At 45.1% G+C, this 11767-nt stretch overlaps 1 long non-coding RNA gene across 1 annotated transcript; it reads left to right on the top strand.

Moving 5' to 3' along the window:
* Nucleotides 1-4053: 4053 nt before the first annotated feature.
* On the top strand, nucleotides 4054-11137 carry LOC105716616 (uncharacterized). Its single transcript, XR_010344361.1, has 4 exons — nucleotides 4054-4168; nucleotides 7932-8065; nucleotides 10301-10418; nucleotides 10773-11137. It is a non-coding gene; the product is annotated as an uncharacterized LOC105716616 (long non-coding RNA).
* Nucleotides 11138-11767: the final 630 nt, after the last annotated feature.

Here is an 11767-nt window from a genome sequence, read left to right as displayed (position 1 = left end):
AAACAAACAAACAAACAATGTTAATTACAATTCAAATTTAAAGGTAATTCTACTTCAGGGACATAAATATAGTCACTTGGGTCATAATTTAGTAAATTGCCTAATTAACCTACTTCAATAGCCAAAACTGTGAAACAATTACAATATAACATCTGTTTCATACAATGTTTTACTGCTTTAAAAATACTCCTACCTTAGCCAGGCCTGGTGGCGGGCACCTATAATCCCAGCTACTCAGGAAGCTGAGGCAGGAGAATCGCTTGAACCCAGGAGGCGGTGGTTGCAGTAAGCTGAGATCGTGCCATTGCTCTCCAGCCTGGGCGACAGATGCCATCTTAAAAAAAAAAAAAAAAAAAAAAAAGCTTCTACTCTTAAAAATCACTGTATTGCAGAAATAGCTGGGCGTGGTGGCATGTGCCTGTAATCTCAGCTACTCAAGAGTCTGAGGCAGGAGAATCGCTTGAACCCAGGAGGCAAGGTTGCAGTGAGCTGAGATTGTGCCACTACACTCCAGCCTGGGCGACCAAGTGAGATTCTGTCTCAAAACCAAAACAAATAAACAAACAAAAAAGCCCACTGTATTGATATGCATAACTACTCAAGGAAGTCAACAGCGCTGGTATAGAGTCCTTATTTTTTGGGTGAAGAAATTTGAGACACAGCTATACGGTACAGTTGTCTCTCAGTATACACAGAGGATTGGTTATTGGTCTTTTTATTTATTTATTTATTTTTACTCTGCCCTGCTCCTTCCCGCCCCTGCCAGTTATTGGTCTTATAACCATTACAGGACCCTCGAGGATAACAAAATCCAAGCATACCCAAGTCCCATACCTGGCCCTGAGGAACAAGAGTATAGGAAAAGTGGGCCCTCCCCAGACAGTTTCATATCCCATGAATACTGTATGTTCAATCTGCATTTGGTTTTAAAAAAGGCGGTGGATGAGTGGACCCATGCAATTCAAACCTATGTCGTTCAAGAGTCAACTGAGGCTGGGCATGGTGGTTCACACCTGTAATCCCAGCACTTTGGGAGGCAGAGGTGAGTGGAGCACCTGAGGTCAGGAGTTTGAGACCAGCCTGGCCAACATGGTAAAAACCCATCTCTATGAAAAATACAAAAATTAGCCAGGCATGTTGGCCCATGCCTGTAATCCCAGCCACTCGGGAGGCTGAGGCAGGAGAACTGTTTGAACCTGGGAAGCAGAGGTTGCAGAGAGCCAAGACTGCACCACTGTACTCCATCCAGCCTGGGTGGCAGAGTGAGACTATCTCAAAAAAAAAAAGAAAAGAAGGAAGGGAGAGAGGGAGGGAGGAAGGGTCAACTGTACTTTGTTAAGCAATTGTATCTTGCAAAATCAAACAACTGGGCTGGGTGCAGTGGCTCATGTCTGTAATCCCAGCACTTTGGGAGGCCAAGGCAGGAGGATCACCTGAGGTGGGAAGTTTGAGACCAGCCTGACCAACATAGATAAACACTGTCTCTACTAAAAATACAAAAAAAAAAAAAAAAAAAAATTAGCCGGATATGGTGACACATACCTGTAATCCCAGCTACTTGGGAGGCAGAGGCAGAGGCAGAATTGCTTGAACCCAGGAGGCAGAGGTTGCAGTGACTCAAGATCACGCCATTGCACTGCACTCCAGCCTGGGCAACAAGAGTGAAACTCCATCTCAAAAAAAAAAAATTAGCCAGGCATGATGGCAGGTGCCTGTAATCACAGCTACTAGCGAGGCTGAGGCAGGAGAATTGCTTGAACCCAGAGGTTGCAGTGAGCCAAGCTTGCACCATTGCACTCTAGCCTGGGCAGTAAGAGTGAAACTCTGTCTCAAAAAAAAAAAGAAAAAAAAAAAAAAAAAACTAAACAACTGTTAAATAGTGGAGCTAAGTCTGAAGTATAGGCCTCCAGACTTCCAGTCCAGTTCCCCTTTGCACTAACAGTACAGAAGACTACTTTAAAAAGCAGATCCTGCCCAGTGTGGTGGCATGTGCCTCCACTCCTCAGCTACTCCAGGGAGCAGCTGAGGCCAAAGGATCTGAGCCTTGGAGTTGGAGACCAGCTTGGGCAACATAGCCACCCCACCTACTAAAAAAAAAAAAAAGAGAGAGAAGCTGATTCTGATTCTGTGTGACTTTGAGCAAATTACTTATCTCATAGTGAGACAGTAAGTTCATCTGTAATATGCGACCATTCACTGGGTAATAACTTCACTGAGGGTAATAGGTGCTAAAACCTGTAGAGCACTTAGAACTGTGCTTGACAAATACTAAGTTCTGTATAAATGTTGGCAATTCTACATTGCTTTAACTTCTGAGATGGAAGCTTTATATTGTATACCTTATTAGTAATATACTCAAGGACACATGTAGGGCATATTTCAGAAGTTTTGTGGATATTGAAAGAATAGAGGGCAAACCATATTTTTGACTCTCAATATTCCTATATTTTTGGCTTCATTATATTCCCACAATGTACTTCCAACCAAGTAAACATGTCAAAACTGTGCTAAGAACACTTTCCTGGGATCAGACACCACTGAGATAACTGGTTATTGAAGAAGCTGAAATTAGCTGGGCACAATGGCTCATGACAGTATCCCAGCACTTTGGGAGGCTGAGGAGGGTGGGTTACCTGAGGTCAGGAGTTCAAGACCAGTCTGATCAACATGGTGAAACCCTGTTTGTACTAAATACAAAAAATTAGCCAGGCGCGGTGGCATATGCCTGTAATCCCAGGTACTGGGGAGGCCGAGGCAGGAGAATCACTTGAACCTGAAAGACCGAGGTTTCAGTGAGCTGAGATTATGCCACCGCACTCCAGCCTGGGCAACAAGAGCAAAACTCCATCTCAAAAAAAAAACTGAAATCAAGAATACTGGAGTATTAAAACAGGACACACGTGAATCAAAGTGTAGCATAATTTTAAATAAAAACTAAGCAATTAGTCTCAGACCAAATCTGTTAATGAGTATGTGGAAGTCACCTAACATTTTAGTATAAAAGATGTTAGGTCAAAACCCCGATGACTAGACTGCAACACTGCAAATTGTTTAAAGAAGTGTTTCGAGGATGGGCGCGGTGGTTCAAGCCTGAAATCCCAACACTTTGGGAGGCCGAGGTGGGGGGATCACTTGAGGCCAGGAGTTCAAGACCAGCCTGGACATGGCGAAACCCAGTCTCTACTAAAAAAATGCAAAAATTAGCTGGGCGTGGTGGCACATACCTATAATCTCAGCCACTCAGGAGGCTGAGGCACAAGAATCACTTGAACCCAGGAGGCAGAGGTTGCAGTGAGTCCGAGATGGCGCAACTGCACTCCAGCCTAGGTGACAGAGCAAGATTCAGTTTCAAATAAATAAATAAATAAGCCGAAGGTCTTCAGTGCACCTCGGACCGGTGCAGCTTAATGCTCAGCTACACAGCTTGCTCAGAGCCCCGTCCAGGTGTCCCCATCTAAAGGCTCCACCTGCGCCGGGTGGGATGTTCTCCTGAGCTATGATGAACACAAAACGAGGAGAGTTTTGCAAACAAATGCAGCCACTGCCCCAAGGTCTCGGGTAACCGATTGGTAAAACCTAGGTCTTCCCACTTAAGGAAGATGACCCAAGAGCGAGAAGACGAAATAAAAAGCCGCCGGGCCCTTGGAGCCCGGAGCTCAGACGTCACCCCATGCTCGGCGCCTGAGGGACGGCTCAGTGGAACTCCCGGAGCCCGGATGCGCGCGGGAACTCGGTGCAGTCCAGCAGCACGGCCCCGCGTCCCACGGTTCCCTTCACGTCCGTTCCTTCGTTTCCCCACCTTGGGAGGGCCAGGACTTCCCAGGCTTGAGGGGTCAGGAAGCTGCGAGAAGGTGGCGCTTGTTTAGGTGAAGCGCGGAAGATGGCGTTGAAGGGAGGTACGTGACTGGAACCTTTCTGGCCATGGACGATCACCGGGCTCTAGGCGACCGCTCGCGCCAGCGGTTGACGGTCACGTGATACGCCTTAGTGTACCGTTCCTGCAGCGTGTCACGTGACGCACAGAGACCGCACCTTCCAGAGGACCATTTTTTTCCTAACTGACAATAGTAATGTAGCGGTTCACGCTCTCATTGCGTGTATAAGCTGATGGCCCACTCCCCCTTTTAGCCGAGCTCTTGACCTGTCCGGCCAGAAAGTTGACATTGGGGTAAGGTGGATGGCGTGGGGCAATAGGGAAGGGCCTCAGCACAGTTTCTGAACACTTCAACCTCGGATTCTGGAGGCTGTAGCTAGGAAAAGCAAGGGCCAGTAGGGCATTTCCTTGTGTCCCCCATTCTTGTTGAGACTGTGTGAGACTGTGGGCATGGTGGAGTGAGCCTCTGGCTGACTTTTGTCCCTCCTGCCAAGACTTTTTCTTGCAGCACTGTTGCCCCCCCAACGGGTGAGTTTGCTAACTTGGTGGGTGACAGTCCAGTGACCATAACCAAGGATTTTTTTTTTTTTAACCGAGTGTCGCTCTGTCACCCAGGCTGGAGTGCAGTGGCACAACCTCAGCTCACTGCAACCTCCACCTCCGAGGTTCAAGTGATTCTCCTGCCTCAGCCTCCCAAGTAGCTGGAATCAAAGGTGCCTGCCACCACACCCGGCTACTTTTGTATTTTTTTAGGTAGAAATGGGGTTTCACCAAGTTGCCCAGGCTGATCTGGAACTCCTGACCTCAGGTGATCCACACACCTCAGCCTCCCAAAGTGCTGGGATTACAGGCATGAGCCACTAACGCCCAGCTACTACATTCTTAAGATGGTTGGGGAGGCTTTCCATCTTTCCTGTGTCCCAAAACAGAATATTTGAAAGAACTTACTAGTAAAAGTGTCAGGACCCAACACTTCTCCAGGAAGTCTCAGAAAGAGATCTTTCTCTACATTTTCTTTTCTTTTCTTTTCTTTTTTTTTTTTGGAGACGGAGTTTCGCTCTTGTTACCCAGGCTGGAGTGCAATGGCACGATCTCGGCTCACTGCAACCTCCGCCTCCTGGGTTGAGGCAATTCTCCTGCCTCAGCCTCCTGAGTAGCTGGGATTACAGGCACGCGCCACCATGCCCAGCTAATTTTTTGCATTTTTAATAGAGATGGGGTTTCACCATGTTGACCAGGATGGTCTCGATCTCTTGACCTCGTGATCCACCCGCCTCGGCCTCCCAAAGTGCTGGGATTACAGGCGTGAGCTACCGCGCCCGACCCCTACATTTTCTTTTTACAAAATTTATTTTAGTTTGAGAGCATCTCACTCTGTTACCCAGGCTGTCCAGGCTGGAGTGCAGTGGTGCAGTCTTAACTCACTGCAGCCTGGACCTCCTGGGCTCAAGCAATTCTCCCATCTCAGCTCCAGAGTAGCTGGGACTGTAGGTGAGCGCCATCACATCTGGCTTATTTTGTTCATTTTTTGTAGAAATGGGATCTCACTATGTTGCCTAGGTTGGTCTTGAACTCGTGGACTCAAGGGATCCTCCCACCTTGGCCTCTCAAAGTGTAGGGATTGTAATCCCTACTCTTTGAGTGATTGAGTGGCATGAGCCACAGCACCCAGCCCTGCCTTTCCAATTTATCCTGCAGTAATATGTTGTTTTTTTTGTTCTGTTTTGTTTGTTTGTTTCGGTTTTCTCCTACTTGTGCCATCAGTTTTGCTTATACATATTTTCCTATTAAAATATCTATTTATCCCATCACTTTGGGAGGCTGAGGTGGGTGGATCACAAGGTCAGGAGCTTGAGACCAGCCTGACCAACATGATGAAAGCCCCATCCCTACTAAAAATGCAAAAATTAGCTGAGCATGGTGGCACACGCCTGTAATCCCAGCTACTCAGGAAGCTGAGGCAGGAGAATCGCTTGAATCCGGGAAGTGGAAGTTGCAGTGAGCCGAGACTGTGCCATTGCCCTCCAGTCTGGGTGACAGAATGAGACTCCGTCTCAAAAAAAATACATATATATATTATATATATATTCACATTCCCACATTTATTATTATAACTTTACTTACTATAATTTAATTTTTAGAATTTCCTTTTTCGCCTTTATTGTTGTGCATTTGTTTCTCTCTGCTTATTTTCTTTGGAGCTGCTAGAAGCTTACGTAATTTATTAGACTCTCAAAACACCAAGTTATATAATTATTTTTGTTTCTATCGTTTTTCTCTTTTCTAATATATTAGATTCTTCTTTTTATCTTTATCGAGTCCTTCTTTCTCCTTTCCTTAGCTTTATTTTGTTCTTTTTTCTAATTTCTCAAGTTGAAACTTAATTTATTGACTTTCATAATTACTTATTTAAGGAATTTATAACATTGAGCTATGAATTTCTTCCTTGTAACATTTTAACCACTTTCCCATATGTTTGGATATGTGGCATTTACAGTGTTACAGTTTGTCATGTAGGTTTTATTTAAAGTTATTTACAAAAGTGGTTTTTAATTTTCAGATGGTTGGCTTTTTAATTTAAACTTTTGTTAATAATTTCTAGCTTAATTGCGCTGTGGTTAAAGAATGAGGCTCTCACTATATCTGCTTTGGGGTTCTATTGAGTTTTTCTTTGTGGCCTATTATATGATCAATTTTTATAAATGTTTGATGGGCTCTGGCAAAGAAATGAGTACCTTTTATTTGTAGGGTACTAAGTTCAATTATTAAATCAATCTTATTCATTATATTATCCTGAGTCTACATAAATTGGGGGGAGGTACTATTTAAATATGTAAAAGAGGCCAGGCGAGGTGGCTCATGCCAGTCATCCCAGCACTTTGGGAGGCTGAGGTGGGCGGATCATATGAAGCCAGGAGTTCGAGACCAACCTGCCTACATGGCAGGTTATTTTTTATTTTTTCTTATCTATTTATTTATTTTGAGATGGAGTTACGCTCTTGTCACCCAGGCTGGAGTGCAATGGCGCGCAACCTCCAACTCCTGGGTCCAAGCAATTCTGCTGCTTCAGCCTGTCGAGAAACTGGGATTACAGACATGTACCACCACACCCAGCTAATTTTTGTATTTTTAGTATAGACGGAGTTTCACCATGTTGGCCATGCTGGTCTCAAACTCATGACTTCAGGTGATCCACCCATCTCTGCCTCCCAAAGTGCTGGGATTACAGGCATGAGCCACTGCACTGGTCCTTTTTTCTTATTTTTCATTACCAACAGTTTGTCCTAACAGATGTGCCAGTGATTTTTGACAACTATGCAGTCACAGTTATTGGTGACAGCCATATAATCTTGCACTCTTCAGTCTTGTAAGGCAAAAAGATTATGACAGAATGACCCAATCAGATGATACAATCAGATATATTACTGGTTTTTTTTCCGGGTTTTTTTGAGACAGAGTCTTGCTCTGTTGCCCAGACTGGAGTGTAGTGGCACGATCTCAGCTCACTTCAACCTCCGCCTCCCAGGTTCAAGCGATTTTCCTGCCTTAGCTTCTCAAGTAGCTGGGATTACAGGTGCCTGCCAGCATTCCCAGCTAATTTTTTTTTTTTTTTAAGACGGGGTTTCACCATGTTGGTCAGGCTGGTCTTGAACACCCAACTTCAGGTGATCCACCCGCCTTGGCCTCCGAAGTGCTTGGATTACAGGTGTGAGCCACTGCGCCCAGCTCCTAGCTAATTTTTGTATTTTTAGTCAAGATGGGGTTTCACCATGCTGGCCAGGCTGGTCTCGAACTCCCAACCTCAGGCAGTCTGCCTGCCTTGGCCTCCCAAAGTGCTAAGATTACAGGCGTGAGCCACCAGGTACTGCCAGATGTATTAATATTTATGGTTTATCTTCTTGTGGTCTTCTATTTGAAAATGTGAAAAGTGGGTACCCAAGATAATTCACCATTTTGAAAACTCATTGTTTCTTGGAACAAAAATTGATCTCAGAAGTGTAACCCTGTACTACTGAGAAACTTAACCAAGGACAAACACAAGCCCCTCACTTCACAGATGGCTGACATGATGGTCTGTGACCTGAAGGTTGTCGAATAGTTGGATTGTCTTGATTCATATGGAAGAGGCTAAAAGATGTTTGGTGAAGCACTATGGGCGGCCCTGGAAGATGACTGAAGATGCAGCTTCAGGTGAATGCTGCTCCGAACATAATCCAGGGCACTTTCTGCAGAGTTGGTGGTTCTGTCACACTGAAAGCAATGATATTTTTTTAATCATTCTTTTAGAATCAAGGTCTCTGTTGCCCAGGCTAGAGGGCAGTGGTGCAATCACACTTCACTACAGCCTCAACGTCCCAGGCTCAAATGATTCTCCCACCCCAGTCTTCCAAGTAGCTAGAATTACCACTGCATGCCACCACATCTGGCTTATTTTTTATTTTATTTTTATTTTTTTAGAGATAAGGTTTCACCATGTTGGTCAGCCTGGTCTTGAACTCCCGACCTCAGGTGATCCACCCGTCTTGGCCTCCAAAGTGCTTAGATTACAGGCATGAGCCATCACGCCCGGCTATTTTTTATTTTTAAATTTTATTTCATTTTTTGAGATGGAGTCTTGCTGTCACCCAGGCTGGAGTGCAGTGGCACGATCTTGGCTCACTGCAACCTCTGCCTCCCGGGTTCAAGCAATTCTCCTGCCTAAGCTTCCCTAGCAGCTGGGATTACAGGCTCACACCACCATGCCTGGCTGATTTTTGTATTTTTTTTAGTGGAGATGGGGTTTCACTGTGTTGGCTAGGCTAGTCTCGACCTCCTGACCTTGTGATCTGCCCACCTCAGCCTCCCAAAGTGTTGGGATTACAGGCGTGAGCCACCGTGCCTGGCCTAAATTTAAATTAAATTAAAAAAAGGTTTTTTTGAGACTGAGTCTAGCTCTGTCGCCCAGGCTGGAGTGCAGTGGCACAATCTTGGCTCACTGCAATCTCTGCCTCCCGGGTTCAAGTGATTCTCCTGCCTCAGCCTCCCAAGTAGCTGGGACTACAGGCGCCCATCACCATGCCAAGCTAATTTTTGTACTTTTAGTAGAGCTGGGGTTTCACTGTGTCGGCCAAGCTGGTCTTGAACTCCTGACCTCGTCATCCCTCATCTCAGCCTCCCAAAGTGCTGGGATTACAAGCATGAACCACCGTGCCTGGACAATTTTTTTATTTTTTATTTTTTGAGACAGAATCTCTCTGTCTCTCGACCACGACAGAATACAGTGGCAAGATCTCGGCTCACTGCAATCTTCACCTCCCAGGTTCAAGAGATTCTTGTGCCTCAGCCTCCCGAGTAGCTGGGACCACAGGCCTGTGCCACCACGCCTGACTAATTTTTGTATTTTTAGTAGAGACAGGGTTTTGCTGTGTTGGCCAGGCTGGTCTCGAACTCCTGGCCTCAATCAGTCTGCCTGTCTGGGCCACCCAGAGTGTTGGGATTACAGGTATGAACCATGCCTAGCCACTAAGGAGGCTGAGGCAGATGAATCGCTTGAACTCGGGAGGCAGAGGTTGCTGTGAGCCGAGATCACCCCACTGCACTCCAGCCTGGGGGACAGAGTGAGACTATGTCTCAAAAAAATAAAATAAAATAAAAACTAAAAAACAAAACAAAAAAAATTGGGGACTATGTGGATAGATTTGCTACACCGAAGCCCTCAAAGAATGATGCCTCTTACAAAGAAAAGGACTGCATGTTTCTGATGAAGCTACCATGACCTGCCAGATTTCCAACTCCTGCCAAAATTGATATGTTTGTCTGTGGTAGAAGAGGCCATACCATTGTGGCCCTTGAAACTTACTGTATTATGTTTTTTTCAGTGAACAGTTAACATACCCAAATGGTTGTAACTGATACTGCTGAATATATTGTGGGAACAGAAGTGTTAAGTATGTATAACACTTCTTTTGATTGTAAGGAATGTTCCCAGTGGGGAAATGCCATAATTAAAATGTGATTGGGGGGATGAATATGCAATTAAGAGCCCACCTTCTTACTAGTAAAACAGTACAAGATGCCAGGGGAAAGGGAGGAGAGGGGATGATATCACTATACTCATGAAGGAACTAGAAGGAAGAGGAGTGCTTAAGGAAACTACCCAGTAGGCTGTACAGACTGACCTCTCATTTGGAACAGTTCTAATGAGCCTTTTGAGCTACAAGTGACAGTGACTGACAGTTAGGCTGACTGGAGCCTGTGGCACTATGCAGTAAGTACCATACAGGCTTTTGGGCACAGCATTTGCCTGACACCTCTGCCTGGTATACTCCAGTTAAGCAGCAATTATTGGCTTGTTAGTGAGCGCTTTTGGACACTTAGAAGCTAACTAAGCATCAACAGGTATTGTTATATACATGTCCATTTTTTTTTTTTTTTTTTTTGAGACAGAGTCTTGCTCTGTCACTCAGGCTGGAGTGCAGTGGCTCGATCTTGGCTCACTGCAACCTCTGCCTCCCAGGATTAAGGGATTCTCCTGCCTCAGCCTCTCAAGTAGCTGCAATTACAGGTATGTGCCACCACACCTGGCTAATTTTTGTATTTTTAGTAGAGATAGGGTGTCATCATGTTGACCAGGCTGGTCTTGAACTCCTGACCTCAGGTGATTGGTCTGCCTTGGCCTCCCAAAGTGCTGGGATTACAGGAGTGAGCCACCGCGCCTGGCCTGACATGTCCATTCTTGGATGGATCAAAAATGAAAACATTAAAAAAAAAATTTAAAACATCAGCAAAGGAGGTAATGCTTAGCAAGCATGCATTCTTTAATAGAAATGGTATATTCAAGAAAGAAGTAACCTGGGTGTATTTCTTATTGCCACTGTTACAAATTTGGTGACTTAAACATAACTTTATTGTCTTGCAGTTCTGAAAGAAGTCCAAAATGGGTTTCAGTGGGCCAAAATCAAGGTGTTGGCAGGATGGCACTCCCTCCAGAGGCTCTTGGATAGCATCCCTTTCCTTGCCTTTTCCAGTTTCTGGAGGCTGTCCTCATTCCTTGGCCCATCACACCTTCCTCACATTGTTTCAATCTCCTGCTTCCATCATCACAAACAACACCAACTTCCTCTTCTGGAGTCAAATCTCCCTCTGCCTCTTGTTTTAAAAAATCTAATGTGGGCCGGGTACGGTGGGTCACACCTGTAATCCCAGCACTTTGAGAGGCCAATAAAAAAAATAATAATAAAAATAAGCAATAAAATCTCAGTAAGCAATAAGCATCTCAATAAAAAAAAGCAATAAAAACATTCTTGATTTTGTTACCTTACTTTGCTAATAAACCTGCTTTCATTTAAAAAAAAATTATTGCTGGGCACGGTGGCTCACGCCTGTAATCCCAGCACTTTGGGAGGCCGAGGTGGGTGGATCACGAGGTTAAGAGATCGAGACCGTCCTGGTCAACATGGTGAAACCCCGTCTCTACTAAAAATACGAAAAATTAGCTCGGCATGGTGGCGTGTGCCTGTAATCCCAGCTACTCAGGAAGCTGAAGCAAGAGAATTGCCTGAACCCAGGAGGCAGAGGTTGTGGTGAGCCGAGATCGCGCCATGGCACTCCAACCTGGGTAACGAGCGAAAATCCGTCTCAAAAAAAAAAAAAAAAAAAAAAAAAAAAACTTTAACCCTTTAAACTAGATAAAAATTTACCTTTTTTTTTTTTTTGAGACAGAGTCTCACTCTGTCACCCAGGCTGGAGTGCAGTGGCGAAATCTAGGCCCACAGCAACCTCTGCCTTCCAGGTTTAAGGGATTCTCCTGCCTCGGCCTCCCAGGTAGCTGGGACTACAGGCATGTGCCACCATGCCCAGCTAATTTTTGTATTTATAGTAGAGATGGGGTTTCATCATATTAGTCAGGCTGAT

The sequence above is a fragment of the Aotus nancymaae genome, unplaced genomic scaffold, assembly GCF_030222135.1.
Source record: "Aotus nancymaae isolate 86718 unplaced genomic scaffold, 86718_ANA_hifiasm-v0.15.2.pri h1tg000003l, whole genome shotgun sequence".
Taxonomy (NCBI): domain Eukaryota; kingdom Metazoa; phylum Chordata; class Mammalia; order Primates; family Aotidae; genus Aotus; species Aotus nancymaae.
The sequence above is the reverse complement of the archived record's forward strand: the minus strand, read 5'-3'. Positions and strand labels throughout refer to the sequence as shown.